General features: G+C 42.1%; 1 protein-coding gene across 12 annotated transcripts in view; it reads left to right on the top strand.

The window, feature by feature from the left end:
* Nucleotides 1-8,583: 8,583 nt before the first annotated feature.
* The window catches only part of TANC2 (tetratricopeptide repeat, ankyrin repeat and coiled-coil containing 2), a 702,540-nt gene continuing 694,791 nt past the window's right edge, over nucleotides 8,584-16,332 (top strand). For 8 of the 12 annotated variants that reach the window (XM_089774007.1, XM_089774012.1, XM_089774016.1 and 5 more), the window contains exon 1: nucleotides 8,585-8,986. The gene's annotated coding sequence lies outside the window, so the exon portion shown is untranslated. Of the gene's footprint in view, nucleotides 8,987-16,332 lie in introns of all 12 variants that reach the window. The other 4 variants (XM_075911626.2, XM_075911618.2, XM_075911613.2 and 1 more) reach the window with 2 other exon arrangements.

Genomic DNA, 16,332 nt, shown 5'->3' with positions numbered 1-16,332 from the left:
CAGCTAATTTTTTCTCTAAAATGCTTTGCAGTTAAAATAATGTATGTTATAGAGAAAAATTGTCCCAGAAGGAAAACCTAGGATGGATGAACATATTTGCATTGGCCAGTAGGCTCAAGTTAAGTGATAAATTCCTGAATTATCCTGAGCTCAATCATAAGAACATAGTAACAAGCATAACGGGTCAGATCAAAAGTCCATCTAGCCTAGTCTCTTGTCTTTGAACAGTGGGCAATGCCACGTATTCCAGAAGGAATGAACAGAACAGGCAATCATCAAGTAATCCATCCCCTATTGCTCATTCCCAGCTTCTGGCAAACAGAGGTTAAGGACACCATCTCTGCCCATCCTGGCTAATAGCCTTTGAAGGGCCTATCCTCTATGAATATATTTAATTATTTTTTGAACACTGTTAAAATCCTAGCCTTCACAACATCCTCTGGCAAAGAGTTCCACAGATAATGCGCCGTGTGAAGAAAAAATTCCATTAAAAAAAATCTGCTACCTATTAATTTCCTTTGGTGACCGTTCGCTCATGTGTTGTGGGAACAAGTAAGTAACTTATTTATTTTCTCCACACCAGTCTTGATTTTATAGACCTCTTTCATATCTCTCTTAATTAACTCTTCGAAGCTGAAAAGTGTTATTCATCTCTTTGACGGAGTTCATACATAAACTGAAAAAAACAGTGAAAACTCTGCACCAGATCACCTACTGCCAGAAAAAAGACCCACATGACCAAGACAACTCAGCAAAGCTCCACTCGTGGAGTTTGTCTGGAAGTATCCCCTCAGGTAAGAAGTGTGGGAGTGGCATGGAGTTTGCAGAAGATGATGTTTCTCAGATGTAGGGAATCCAGAGGAAGAAACCCTCAGATCATTAGTGGGAGGAGCTGTAGTGCGAGAACAGAGGTCTCTGTCTGATACAGAACAGCACATAAACCATGGAAGAGTTACACTACCTTTGGCTGAGACCTGCTGTAGTTTCTCTGAAGTAGCTCTGGAGGGGACTCTGCAGGAAGTAAGAATGCTTCCAGTGGGATTAATTAATGGAAATCCCTACTCTGAGCAAGGGGACAGAGCTGTGGAGAACCACTAGTGTCTAGTACCACCCTCTTTTACCCTAAACTTGTCCCCCCAAATCTGTGGGGCTCCTTTCTGAGGAGGTACTGCATATGCAACACTCTTTACTTCTGTACCTCAAGAGATAGGCTCATGTTAAGAGGCAGGTAGTAACAAATGTTTTGGCTTAGTAACAGCGCTTTTGGCTGAAACTGTAATAACTTAAAAGGGATCAAAACTGTGGCATAAGCTCCTTCCAACCTGATCCATCTATCTGCATAAATGTTTAAATGCAAATAGTACCAAGAGATATCTGGGGTTCTTACAGACTTACAAAGGATTATGTACATCTGTAAAAACCCCAGATAGCTCTCACATAACTAGCCCACTAGCAGCAGATGCAATGTTGCTTTTCAAAGCTGTCCTTGTAAGTAGTGAAACCATCATCAAACTTTGTTTCTCAGTTACAGGTCCAATAAAGGCTACAGGTATTACATCTGAATTTGGGGGAGGAAACTGCTATTTCATGTATGTGCCCTTGTTAATTGTCAGTGAAAAGAAGGCAAGGATATGATGTAAGAGCTGAGATAACTGCTAACAGACATTTAGGATCAATCGGAGCAAGAAGACAATTAAAAGAAAATTACAAATATAGAATCAATGGCATAACTTTTAACTTCGCCAATTTAACTTAGAGTAGCATAATATAAACTTATATTTCTATAACACTGTTCACCCAAAAGATTTTAATTTTCAAAGTGCTTTATACAAGAATATAAGATAGGAGCTGTAGAAGAATCTTCCGATCCCGATAAAACGACAGGAGGAATATAAAAATAGAATGTATTGAAAATGAAATTTTTGGTTAAGACAACCCTAACTGCAAAAATTGCCACGACATTTTTAGGCAGGCCAAATTTTCAAAAAATGTTGTAACTTCAGTTGCAGGAGAACAGAGTTTATTTAAACCCATATGGAGGTAATATAGCACCCAAGAGCCTCAATCACAGATAGGTCCGCATTGTGCCAAGTGCTGTACAGCCAAAGGACAAGACAATAATCCCTGTCCCAAAATTTACAATCTAAGTATATGACAAGGAACAATAGATGGAATGATATTTGTGAAGAGAGCATAGATTTGTATTCTGATAGCTGTTTAATTTTTGTTTTTTGGCAGTAACACCTGGAGGCTTGGATATGTGCCTCTTTATTGTTATATATATATTTAAATAATGCAAATTGTTTCAAGATTAAATTATGTAAATAAATTGGCATATTATGTCTCTTGTTCCAACAATGTCATCTTCTGACAACAGGAGTACCCCGTTGCTGAGTGATAGCAGATGTTGGGGTCTTGCATGTTAGCTTTCCATTGGCAGAGAAATCAGTGACATGGAAGCTTGATTCATTTTCAGTGTAACTAGATTTATTAACACAAATCCGCCTGTTTCTAGAATAAGATGATGAAATAGGATACAGTGCAGTACCTTCTTTCAGGAATCAGCCCAGCACTAATATCTGGTAATCTAGTTCCCAGATAGCAACTCTGCTTCCAGAATTGACTGTATTTGGAGACCTATGAAAGAATAAACTTCTGTTTTCACAGAAGGTTTATTTCCCCCAATCCTTGTTAAGTCAAAGACTAAAAACCTACTTGCATGCTAAGAAAAAGAATGTGGGGATACTATATATAACAGCACCAGCCGGTAATGCCTGCCATATCCATATATTAAACGTGCAATATCAAGCAATCATGTCCACAATATAAAGCAAATAATAGCCATTCCCATTTCCACAACCCAACAGATGGAGGGTGGAAAAAAACAAAAGCGACACATATTCTTAACTCAAGTTAAATAAAATATTTGGCCAAAAGATCATCCTTGCACTATATTCTGGAGGTCAGTACTTTCAGGCTCTGGCCATATTCCATGAGCCTATAACTATGTGAAGAGAACATGTCAAACTCTATGCCACCAGACCCGTTCAAATCCTATAATAAATTAATCTTTGTTAACTGAACAGTGGCACTCCCCTGGTAAATTGTGGACTCATGTCAGAAGCAGAAACAGCACCAGTGGCGGATATAGGGCATGGCGAATGGGGCGGCCGCCCCGGGCCCCGCGCTTCAAGAAGCCCCGCGCATGCGCCGTGTCAAAGGGAGGGCCCCGCGAAATTGTGCTGCCCTGGGCCCTGCAAAATCCTCATCTGCCCCTGAACAGCACAGTTATTCCTACTGAAAATAAGAGTACTGAAAGACTATTTCCCCAGTGTCCATAATTTGTAGATTAATCTCGCACCTCCTGAAATCAATGGGAGTTTTGCCACAGTTCTGGCCTTTGGAGAGAACAATTTAAAGAAGCAAGCCAAACAGTAGTAAAACATATTAAGTGCCCAAACTCAAAAAATGCTTTGCTCCTTCTGCATGGTTTTATAATCCCTCAACTCCCATTGAAATGAATAGGAATCAGAAAGACTTGGCGCCTTGCAGTACTGGGCCTTGCAGCAGGACATATGGAAGTACATTGTTTTTGGAAACCACTTTTCAGAGTAAAATTTCATAGAAGATTCCACAGTATTTTTTCCATGAACTCTTCAGTCCTGGTTTTAAATCTAATAGTTACCTAGTTTTGTGTGAGAACATTTCAGAGGCACTGTTCCTATCTCCCACCCAGATCTCTTGGCTAATATGCTAAGTTAGGAAGGAATCACTATCATTAAGCCACAGCAAAGCTCCTGAGCCACGTTTCATGGCATTCCTAAACTATGCAACTCCACCCTTATTCATTTTAGGAAACTAATAAAACAGCTGTGAAAATACATCATGTAAAACTTTCTCTCATATTAAAGACCAACTGGCAGGATCACACTTTGTTTTTTCTCCCAAGGGAATATAAATGTTGTTTATTCCATTTTAAAAAGGCATTGAAAATTAATCTTTTTCCTACTTAACCCAACGGACATTGTTAAATAGGAGTGTACTTGCACTTTTGCGTAACACTAGGGCCTGCAAAATCAGTTACACAGAATGTTTTCTTTTTAGGAAAGATGGAGTGGTCTTTCCTCTTTATATTCAAACATTTTAACAATTCTGTTTATTTCTAAGTTCCATCCAAAGACAGTGTCAAAATTAAATACCGTTCTTATTGAGATCTGTTTATATTAATACAGATCTCATTTGATGGTACCACGACACAAGATGGTTTGGCATGCATTAATACTCAATAGAGTCACAGAAAATTAACTGCCATGCTTGTACATGTACAGGCCTCCAGCCATTCTGCTTGTGCTATGATCCTAAGAGCTCTCATAAGCTGAACAGGGTCATGCTAGACTAGCATTTAGAAAGTTTTGGGGCTGGAGGAACCAGTGATAATTCAATAGATAGCAATCTTACATTTGAGTCCAGAAAAAATATGAATGTAAAATAATTTCTCTAAAACCCCTTTTCCATAGCAGTCTCTACAAACAGATGTGCCTTGCAGGTCAACAGACTGGTCCCATTTTGAACTGGTGAAGGTGGGAGAGAAGTTTGTATTCTGGTATTTAAGAATACCTTGTTCAATATTAGAATTGATCTGAAATAATTTTTTCTTCCTTAAATGTTTACTACAACTGGGTTATATCTTTTGTAGGTGGGTAGATAGTAGAAGCAAAATGTGTATTTTCTTACCTATTTTAGTTACTCACACTTCCTAGAGTCAGATATGGAGGGATGCTCCAATGACATATGTTGTTTAAAACAATCTTTGCATCTTGATGTAGGGATTTCAAATATCTAAGCAGCAACATCTTTCCTGGACCAAAGTGACATAGACAATAACACTGTAGGTCAGTGTTTGGGGCACCCACCCAGGAGATGGAGGACCTCCAGTCCAGTCCCTCTTTATTTATCTTAAATAGAAATAGCAGAGACTGCTGGAGCCCCACAACAGAATATCTTCTAGGTGTGTGTGTGCTGCAGATATGTGTGATATGCCCCCCTCCAACCTGATTTGCTGCTTGGCTTGTGCTGAGTATGCTCACATGCACTGAACGTGTCCAGTAACACTGCTGAAGCTAGGTGCCTTCACTCTGCCCCACACTCCCATCAGCAGGCACAGGTCATCTCCATCTCAGTGGTCAGAGTACTCTCTGGAGAGGCAGGACTTGAACCAAAGGCTCCCTCCCCCAACCCTCTTCCAGCTCTATGATTCTATGAACACTCTTGCAGAGCTAGGGGAATTGAAGCCAAGTCTCCAGAGCTACAAAGTGGATGATACTGCCTCCTCTAACCACATTTTGAATGGGGTACCTGATCCAAGAACAAGACCCTGCATATGACTTAGGTGTCTGAATGCTCACCTTCCCAGGTATGTGGATCACTCTGGGGTGCAGGCAGTAAGCAGGCATTTCAGTGCATAGAGGGGGGCAGTAGTGTGCATGCCCAGAGGCTGAAACAGGGATGCCTAGGGAATTTTTACCTTGAAAACATAGGCACAGAGTGAATTTAGGCACCTACAGAATTCAGTGGGTGTTTTGTGGATTGTGGTGGAGCCAAACCTGGGAATTAGACTACGTACCTATGTCTGAGGTTTAGATTCCTATTGCAATTGTCTGTGCTACAGCAGTATCCACAGAGGTTTTGTTTTTTTTTCTTATGGGTTGTCTACCTCTCTGAGAATAGCTACATTGACAGAAGAATTCTTCTGTTGACCTAGTCATGTCTATGCTAGATTCTGGTGTAATCCTACACCGCAGCCATTCCTTGTCAGCCTGTCCCTCCAACTCTGCTGTGTGTACGTGGGCACACAGTGGTGAAGTGGAACTGAGACGCTTAAGTTGACATAACTACAGTGCCCACGGTTCAAATTTTTTACAGCCCTGAGCAACAGAGCCAGTTTTCAAGTGGAAACCCTGCTGATGTCTTTCTGGATGTCACCCAATGTGAGATCCACTACTGTCACCCCGGTATTCAAGGTTCAGCTCTGTGTGGGAGCAGGAGCTAGTCTGAAGGCATCCATTTCTTCAACAACGCCTACGTCATGAAACATGCTTTTATTTTTTTAGCTCTACATCTGAGAATATTTTCTCATATGTGGAAGTATTATTACTCCTGGATACTATGACTACAATAGTATGCAAAGTGTGTATTTGCATTCAAGTATATTGTATAAGGGAAAAAAAAGAAGACTAATTATGGCTAGTTATTCCCTTCTAATATGTGTGGACTCAAAAGACTATAATGTAACATGAGACACAATTATATAAAAACAATTAGATAATGTACCGGTACTTTTGCTGTAGAATCAGGCAAGGATTTTTGGGAGATTTCCCTTATGTTTTTAAAAGATGCTGGTGTTGTGCTGTTTTATACTATTATTAGTTAATGAAAAAGATCAAGTCTAATGAAAAAGAGACTTGAATGCATGTTCATCCAATCTGACAGCTCCTTTATTCCAGAAATAAGAGGATGTGGGCTCTAACGTTACTGGCCAGGAGTTCTCATGTACTGATAAAAACGGTATAGCTACCTCAGTTTTTTTTAACAGTTTCCAATTAACTGGGATTGTTTCTACAGTAATTAATTATCTTTTGTGCAAATAATTCATTCAGCTCATAACTGCAGTTCACTCTGTTGCTTAATTTATTTGGTCATTAACTTTGGCACCAGGGACAGATGTGATGTAAAGCTCTTAACCTTTCTGCAGTTAGACGAAGGCAAGTAATCGGCACCTACAAGCTTTGACACAACATCTCAAGAGAGTATACTACATTTACAATTAATTTAATTAAGGGGAACATGGTTTAGACGGGGACTAGAAAGGTTTTCCTGATAAATAAGTTTAAACTTTTTCTGATTAATTTAGAGAGTCATGGTCAGATGAAAAATCTAATAAAACTGTCCGTTCTCTAGATAATATGTTAGTATTAAACCACGGAGAACTGTTAAACGTCTAGTTTACCTTTCACTAGTTATGCTAATTCTTTGGTATTTGCATTTAACTCAGCCTGGCCAATAAAATAATAATGCAAATTAACTCTTTGGATTCCATGATATAGCTCATGCTTTCCAGCATTTTGGTTGTAATATTTTGCTAAGTGTTTTAATTGGATCAGGAAAATAATTTGATAAAAATATTTGTATTAGGTGAATTATTGTTTGTTTTACAAATCTTAAATTTAGGGCCAGATGAGCATCCCTGTTATATTCCTTACATTTTAAAGATTTAAAAAAAAAAGACTGTACAATAACAGCTACTCAATAAAATGTGATGTTTTCAGGATAACTGTTTTATATGAACAGGTAGCACCCCACATATGGTAGAAGGAAGGATCCTCTCAGCGATTTGTACATAGCTGAAATTTTAGCTGTTGAAATTATTTTATTTCCATTGCCTAGCAGTGCTATCACTGAAAAAATCCTCTATGTATCTCTACTTCTTTCCAGAAATCAGCTTTTAAAATTAAAAAAAGTTTTAACGCTGTTTGTCCTCTTGGAGGAGCTGAAGGACACATAAGCTCTTGGATCTTTATCCCCAGAAACACAATTCACCGAAAACTCCTGTAGCTATGAAATCCCTCTCCTCTGCTGAAGCTGGAACCTTTCCCCTCAGTCACATCCTTTCCTTTTGTTGGTTCAGTAGCAGTTTATTTTTGACAGCATCGGTATTAGTTGCAGCCAATGTAGGAAAAATCATACAGATCCTTGATACATTCCACAAAAGAAACACCACCTTGCAGAAAACATGCATTACGTGCACAAGGCATTGCACATGCATTTTTGCACAGAGAAGCCCTTTGGAGAGACAAAGGAGTAAATGCATTATTGTAACACGAATTTGGATTTCATGATAGACTGTTCTTCTAGAATCCCAAATTCTTCATAAAAGAAACTCTCCAAAGTAGGAACTGTCTCCAACGCGAGTGCAAGTCTTAGCTTTGTCCAGAGACCTACCAACTCCTTGGAAAACTTTTCCTGCCGATGTAACATGAACATCACAAACGTTGCAACGCTACAATCAGAAGGCCGCCTGATGAGCAGGATTGCCCAGAGCTGGCTGCCTGCTCCTTTCATGCCTCGCACTGTACGCATGTTCCTGCATATGTCTTCCCTGCTTCTTCCATCCAGCCCCCACCAGACGCGTAGAGATCTTGATCCAATATCTGCAGTAATTACAGAGGTAATTAATAACTAATTAAAAATCACTCCTCCCCCCCCCATCCTGCTATGGATCAGAAACTAGGTGCAAAAGCAACGCCCAGAGTAGGGGGAGGGGAAGACCGACCTGATTTGCACATTTTGCATAACCCCGCCCCCCATGAAGAATCGCACAGTCCTCCTGTACACGTTGTGCGGGGGGGGTGCCAGGGCCAGCGGCGGCGCTGCGATTTGCATAGCCACGCCCTCCTGAATAATTAACCAGACCCCTCGCGGGCGGTGTGCGCGGTTCACCTCCAGCAGCGCACAAGACACACAGGGAGGCGGGGCGAGCGCGTGCGCCCCCCCCCCCCCCCGCTCGCGCACGGGAGAGCGAGGGAAGAAGAGGCGTAGCCTGAGCTTCCTCCCTCCCTCCCCAGGCCGGAGCGCGCGCGCGCCCAGGAGGGAGCTTGGCTGCGCGGGCGCGCGCCGGGCGGGCGCGAGGCCAAGGAGGCGCGGGGCGCGAAGGGGGCTGCTTGCTCCCTCCCGTTGGAACATCGCGCGCGCGCGCGCCCGCCCGCCTCCTCGCGCTCTGCGGGGAGGGGATCCGGAGGGGCCGAGCCTGGGGGGGGGGGCGTCTTTATTATTTTTAGGTGGGGGGGGTGGGTGAGGTCTGAGGTAACCGCCGCGGTGGAGCGCGAGCGCCGCTGAGGGGCAAGAACAGGCCCCCTCCCCCCGCCCCTCGGCCGCCGCGATGTGCTGAGAGAGGGAGGCGCCCGTCGGAGCCCGGACTCGGCCGCCCCAGGTAAGGCAGCGCTCCTGAGGGGGAGGCGCTGGGGCCAGGCGGGTGCGGGGTTAGGCGGCGTGTGTCGATGGGAGGGGGAGAGGTGTGCGGGGAGGGGCGCGGCGGGGAGTTGGCGGCGCAGCGATGAGGCGGCGGGGAGTGAGGGGGGGGGCGTGTGTCGCGACGTTCCGGGAGCTGTCGGGGTGAGGGGCGATAGCGCGGTCGATGCTGGAAATCGCGCCAGTCCCCCCCCCCGCCCCCACGGGTGGGTGTGGGGGAGACGGTGCAGCACGCGGGGGAGGGGAGGCGGCCCCAGCGCTTTTCGGGGCGGGGGGGGGGGGACCGGCGCCCCGCGGAGAGCGCAGCCAGGGGATTGGCCCGGTCTCATCCTCGCCAGCCGGGCTGCAGCGCACTGCGAGCTGGGCTGGAATCCTGTCCGTAAGGACCGCATTGTTCGCACCTACGGGAGTGACGCTGCTGGGGACCAGAGACATCCGCGAGCCATGCTAATGGGGGTGGGTAGATATAGGGACCGGTTCAAAAATACCTTGATGGTGTATGGACTGCGAATTGATCACGTGGAGGCTGGATCCCTTCCGCCAATATAAAGAGAGGGATTGTCTGTTGAGCCTCTTGCATGGACACTGGCTCAGTAGAGTAGAATGTAAGGACCAGGAATACCAGTGCTGTCAAACAGAGGTCTACTGGATTAGTGAGATCAATTTACAGTCTGTACTTTGAAACTCACATAAATATATAACTCTAACCACGAATATTATAGTGATGCAGTAAATGTTGGGCTCGATAAGATTAATTTACTAAAATAGTATCAATAAAAGCTGTTTTTCCAATTAAAAAGTTCAACTAAATGTTCTTAAGAAACAGATTGAATGGACATACGGTTGGTCTTTAATAGTATGCATTTATGCTGAATAGTTTTTCATAAATTCTGTATTGCAAAGGCTGATAGGTTTAACAAAAAGAGTGAAACAAACCTTTTAAGGAATGAGGGAAAATAGAGAGGGGGAAAAGTGGTTGTTAGAAGATGGTGTATTTTATTTCCAGAGACTTTGTTGCTGCAGAGAGAATTCACATGAAAGAAACACACAAAAGCTGTTGTTTGTGTGGAGTGCAAGGAAAACTAGGATTACATATCTTCCTTTCCTACTCTTCTAATAGTGGGAATACAGATACAAAATATGCAGCAAATTGAGAAAGACAGCAGGATTTTTTATACTGATATTCTTGGGTTGATTATTGGAGGATAAAATATAAAAAGGAGATATGAAACAGATCTATTGCATGTATTTTACCAGGGAAAGAAAGGTAGGTGTTCACACCCATTTCTGAGAGGAAGTTCAGAAAGAAATTTAAGATGGTAAACCAGCTGAGAGGGAATAGTACCCGTGTGTCTTTTTACAAAGGTGAAAATAACAAGTGTAAGAAAAATGAAACACAATTGAATTGTTCGATTTGAGTAATAGGAGCTGAAGTGGTTAATTAATACTCTTTGACAAGGGGAACATAGATTTGTCCGTTCAGTGTATTGTACACGGATGAATTTGAGTGAGGGGGAGAATAGGATATACTATGGAAAACAACATGGAAAGATGTCTATAGAATACTGCTTGCAACATATTCCAGGTGGAGCTTGGAATTATGATGATAGCAATTAGATGAAAAATGAAAAGACAATCATAAACCTTCACTTGCCTTCACATTAGGAGAATTTTTTGAATAAAATGAGTACATCTTGACAAAAATATCTGTTTTTAGGAGAATTGACAGCTACATCCACACTGGAATGACCAAAGACACATTACCATTATGCTGTGTTGTGTATATAATGTAACATAAGATTAAAGGAAAGTGAATTATAAGGCTATTTTATATTGACTGTTGTGCTTTGGCCTAATACGAATCACAATATATGGTGACTTTTTTGGCCCGGGGAATCAGGTTTTCTGGAAAGAATGGATGGTAATTTTTGAGTCCTTGAGCAACCTTACTTTGTGTAGGTAGGGTGTCTTGAGGGCTGGCAAACAGTGCACTATGCAGTACTCTGCTCTTTATTGCTGCTTCTAAAAGAGCCTTAGTAAATAGTACTGCATTTGCTTCTCTTACTGCAAGACACAAACATGTGGACAAGGCTATGCACGCTCTCCAAACTCACCATTCATACTTCATGTAGCGCTCAAAAGAGTGCTATAGCCTGCTCTGATTTAGGATATGTGCAAGGAAGGTTTGAATTTTGCCCATAACAATTTAAATTGATTATTACAACTTGTCTGTATATAATGAAGTTGAATTCATATGATATTCATTTTTTAAACTCAATACTTTTAGTGATTGCCTAGTTTTCCTTCAATAGCCATTCCCACCTGCCTTTTTGCCATCCATATTTTGCATTTTCTATCACTAGAACTCATAATACTGTCTTTTAAAGTGATTGCTGTACAGGTTACAGTGGATCTCATGTTTCTGTAAATGATTATTAAATATATCCAGTTAGGGCCTATTGAAGTTTCAGATTACTAGGAAATAAGTGTATACAACTTCTGAATAATGAGCCAGAGTCATTACTGTGGGTTAAGGTCCATCAGTATGTCCACTCTATTCAATGAAGTTTTTCTAAAGTAATGTTTCTATTCTGCATATATTTACAAACATACTTAACTTTGTGTATGCAAGTGTGCCCATTGAAGTCAATGGGACTTCTTGTGTTTACAGCAGCAGTTTTCAACCTGTGATTTGAGAACCTCTGTGGGTCCACAGACTTGGTGTAAGGCTATGTCTAGACTGCACTGTAAAATTGCAAATTGCGTATTTTTTTTTAAATTTAATTTAGAAAGAGGCTATTTTGAAATTTGGCATGTCTACCTGGTGCCAAAATTTGAAATAAAGTGCTCTTTTGAGCCATCTCTTATTCCTTATAGAATGAGGTTTACAGGGATGATGAAAGCGTGTCCACTATTTCGAAAATTTTCTGAAATAGCGGACACGTTCCTTGTACGTGGCATTACTATTTTGGGGTACTTCCGGTATACTGACATAGCAATGCAGTCTAGACGTAGCCTAAGATTTCCAAAAGGTTTTGCATGTGCATTTGAAATTTTTTAGGGATCTGCAAAAGAAAAAAGGTTGCAAACCACTGGTTTAAAGTTAAACATCTGCATAAGAGTAGGCAGGTTTGGATCCTAAGAGAACAGTAAAAACTTGCCAGTCTCAGAGTAGTAGTTGTGTCAGTCTGTAACTTAAAAACAATGGTTAATCATGTGGCACTTTAGGCTATGTCTACACTACCAGGTTATTTCGAAATAACTCCCAAAGTAACTATTTTGAAATAAGCTTATTCCTCTTCACAAGCAGGAGTTATTTCAAAATAAGAAGCCCATTATTTTGAAATAACAGGTTTGGTAGTGTGGATACTCACCTTGTTCTTTTGAAATAAGAGGAGTTATTTCAAAATAACTCTTCAGTGTAGACAAGCCTTTAGCGAATAACAAAATGTATATAGTATTGTGAGCTGTTGTAGGCAAAATCCATTTCTTGAGTCATGTGGAATATTGTGCTTACCAACAGCTAACTTTTAGATTTAAATTACTTTGGGTCTCTTCTGCAGAGTCCTGTATCTACAGATCTTTCTATGGGTGTATCTATACTGTACCATTATTTCGAGATAATTAGCATTATTTTGAAATAACAATGCGAGCATCTACACAGCCATTCCATTATTTCAAAATAATTTCAAAATAATGGATGGATTTTTCTGAATTCTGTAAACGTCATTCTACGAGGAATAATGCCTATTCCGAAATAGTTATTTTAAAGTAAGGTGTGTGTGTAGACGCTCCACTTTTGCTATTTCGAAATAGCCCCTCACCAGGGCCATTCTAAGTTATTCCTCCCCAGTGCTTCCTGGGGATCTAAATCGAGATAGCCAGTCTACATTAAGGAAGCTTCAGACTAATTTTGAGGCTTCTCTACAGTGTTGACGTGCTGTTTTGAAATAAGCTATTTTGGAATAACTATTCTGAAATAGCTAATTTCAAAATACGTGTGCAATGTAGACGTACCCTATGTGTACCTATTATAGTTTTGTTACATTTATGTAACTGGTTTGTTTTTTAAATTGCAGGGCATTTTCTGTATTGGTGACAAACCTAGTGTTTTTTGTGTCATGTAAAATAAAATGAATGACAAATTCCTTATTTTGCTTTCTTGAGGAATTGGAGAACGAGTGGTTAGTTAATGGGTAAGTTAGTTTCCTTTCTAGTTCTCTTGTCTAGGTTTTTTTTAATCTTTTACCTCCTTTTAAATTTCTCAATTATACCTTTTTCAGTTTTTACTTCTTTATGATGAATAACAAAAAGATTTTAAAATCAAGTTTTAGGTTTGCATTTTCAGAGGAGGTGAACTTGTGTGACTCTTATTATTTAACATCAACAGGAGCTGAGTGACTAAATCTATTTCCATAGCTTTGAAAATATATTCTAGCATATAATGTGTGTGATAACTGCATTTTCATGACCGTGTGTATTCCTTATGTTAAGTGCAGTGTCCAGAATATTCAAACTCCACAGTCGCTGATACAGAGGTTTATAACCATTATGATAGATTTTTATCATTAGTCCTTAGATTGTCTCCAATAATCTTTTGATGTTTTTATATTTTTTAAACAGGAATGCACAAAAACTTCTTTAGAAGTGCTGTTTAAGGGTCTAAAAGCAAGGTAGTGATGCATTGCCAGGTGTTGAGTCACTGAAGTAAGAGAAAGCAAGATTGAGACCACAGAACTATGTTCTATTTTTTGTGGATTGATAGGTCTCCATCATGCAAAGATGGAAATGTTTAACTTCGTATATGTGTGTAGACTCAGTGAAGTCAATATGTAAAATCAATTATCTGTATAAATGTTTGCAGGATAGGGGCTTTGTAAAATAGATCTTAAAGCTATATCCTATTATGAACTTGTTAGACCTTGTTTTAAAAAGTTTATAAAATAATTGCATTGTGGATCTATCCTAGTCTTTTTCCTTTTATGACTTTCTAATAACATTTGTTTTATTTTTTTGGTTTAAAAAAAACCCAGCCTCTTTAAACATGAAATCTACATTAGATTTATTTGAAAAGTGGGAGAAATCGGAAATTAGGCCACAGATCATGCTATCCTCTCCTTCAGAGAGGACCCACATGCCCGTGCAGAACCCCATTTAATTCAGTGGGACTCTGTGTGTGCAGTCTTACACAATTATTTGATTTCAGGACCAGGATTTTATTTCTCAATTTTGTTGATTATTCCTGATTATTTTTTGCACAAAAAAATTATGAGCACAGTATTTTTAAAATTCTACATATTTTATCAAAATAACACAACATAGTCATGCAAGTTTCAATGATGTTGATAATGTACAGGCAGTCCCCGAGTTACGCGGATCGGACTTATGTCGGATCCGCAGTTACGAACGGGGATTTTCTCGCCCCGGAGGAGTGGAGCGGCGGGACGCCTGGTCCCGCCGCCTGCCTCCTCTGGGGCGAGAAAAGCTGCTCCCCGTCTCCCTGGTCTGCTGGGGGAGCCAGCAGACCAGGGAGACAGGGAGCAAAGCGGCAGAGGACCCGGGGCCGGATCGCGGCCGCTTCCAGATCAGCTGGAAGCGCCGCGGGTCCGGCGCTGATCTGGAAGCGGCCGCGGGTCCGGCTCTGGGTCCTCCGCCGCTTTGCTCAGCGTCTCCCTGGTCTGCAGACCAGGGAGACGCTGAGCAAAGCGGCGGAGGACCCGGAGCCAGACCCGCAGCCGCTTCCAGCTGATCTGGAAGCGCCGTGGTCCGGCCCGGGTCCTCCGCCGCTTTGCTCCGCGTCTCCCTTGTCTGCTGGGGGGGGACGCAGCTAGTGCCCCCCGCCCCAGCAGACCAGGGAGACGTGGAGCAAACCCTGGGGCCTGTGGTGGAGCAGGTGGGATGCTGCCGGTTGGTCCCGAGGCAGAGTTGCTCTGCCCCGGGCTTCCTGGAATCAGCTGCTGATCAGTTTCAGCAGCAGCTGAATCTGGATGCCAGTTCCGACTTACATACAGATTCAACTTAAGAACAAACCTACAGAACCTATCTTGTATGTAACCCGGGGACTGCCTGTATTTCAAAATACGTGTCAGCAGGTATATCTGTAACAATACAGAAAACAAAAAAATACAGGAAATGCTTTTTGACATTTTCTTTACTGGTCTTATTAATACAGAACTCTGGGCAATAATTCATTTAAATTATTATACAGAAATGTATTTCCTGTACTCCTCAGAAGCAGTGTAAAAGGGTTGGGGGAATCAGGCATAATGGAGACGCTGAGGGAAAGGAAAGTAATTGCTGTGAAGGAACCTGGCTGAACACGAAGGGTTATTGGGTGTGAGAAATAAGGAATTGTGTGGGTTTTTTTTGGAGGGGGAGGGGGGGGAATTCATACAATCATAGAACTGGAAGAGACCTCAGAAGGTCATCAAGTCCAGCCCCCTGCTCTAGGCAGGACCAAATCCAACTAAATCAACCCGGCCAGGGCTTTGTCAAGCCGAGACTTAAACACCTCTAGGGATGGAGACTCCACTATTTCCCTAGGTAACCCATTCCAGTGCTTCATCACCCTCCTAGTGAAATAGTTTTTCCTAATATCCAACCTGGACCTCTCCCACCACAACTTGAGACCATTGCTCCTTGTTCTGCCATCTGTCACTACTGAGAACAGCCTCTCTCCATCCTCTTTGGAACCTCCCTTCAGGAAGTTGAAGGCTGCTATCAAATCCCCCTCACTCTTCGCTTATGCAGACTAAACAGATCCAAGTCCCTCAGCCTCTCCTCATAAGTCATGTGCTCTAGCCCCCTAATCATTTTGGTTGCCCTCCGCTGGACCCTCTCCAATGCGTCCGCATCCTTTTTGTAGTGGGGGGCCCAGAACTGGACACAATACTCCAGATGTGGCCTCACCAAAGCCGAATAAAGGGGAATAATGACATCTCTGGATCTGCTGGCAATGCTCCTCTTAATGCAACCTAATATGCCATTAGCCTTCTTGACTACAAGGGCACACTGTTGACTCATATCCAGCTTCTCATCCACTGTAACCCCCAGGTCCTTTTCTGCAGAACTACTACTTAACTGGTTGGTCCCCAGCTTGTAACTTTGCTTGGGATTCTTCTGTCCCAAGTGCAGGACTCTACACTTGTCCTTGTTGAACCTCATGAGATTTCTAGTGGCCCAATCCTCCAATTTGTCTAAGTCACTCTGGACCCTCTCTCTGCCCTCAAGCGTATCTACCTCTCCCCCCAGCTTAGTGTCATCCGCAAACTTGCTGAGGGTGCAATGCATCCCCTCATCCAGGTCATT

The sequence above is a fragment of the Pelodiscus sinensis genome, chromosome 29, assembly GCF_052426305.1.
Source record: "Pelodiscus sinensis isolate ZL-2025 chromosome 29, ASM5242630v1, whole genome shotgun sequence".
In the NCBI taxonomy this organism is placed as follows: Eukaryota; Metazoa; Chordata; order Testudines; family Trionychidae; genus Pelodiscus; species Pelodiscus sinensis.
Note: the sequence above shows the minus strand (reverse complement) of the source record. Positions and strands in the feature narration are given on the sequence as shown.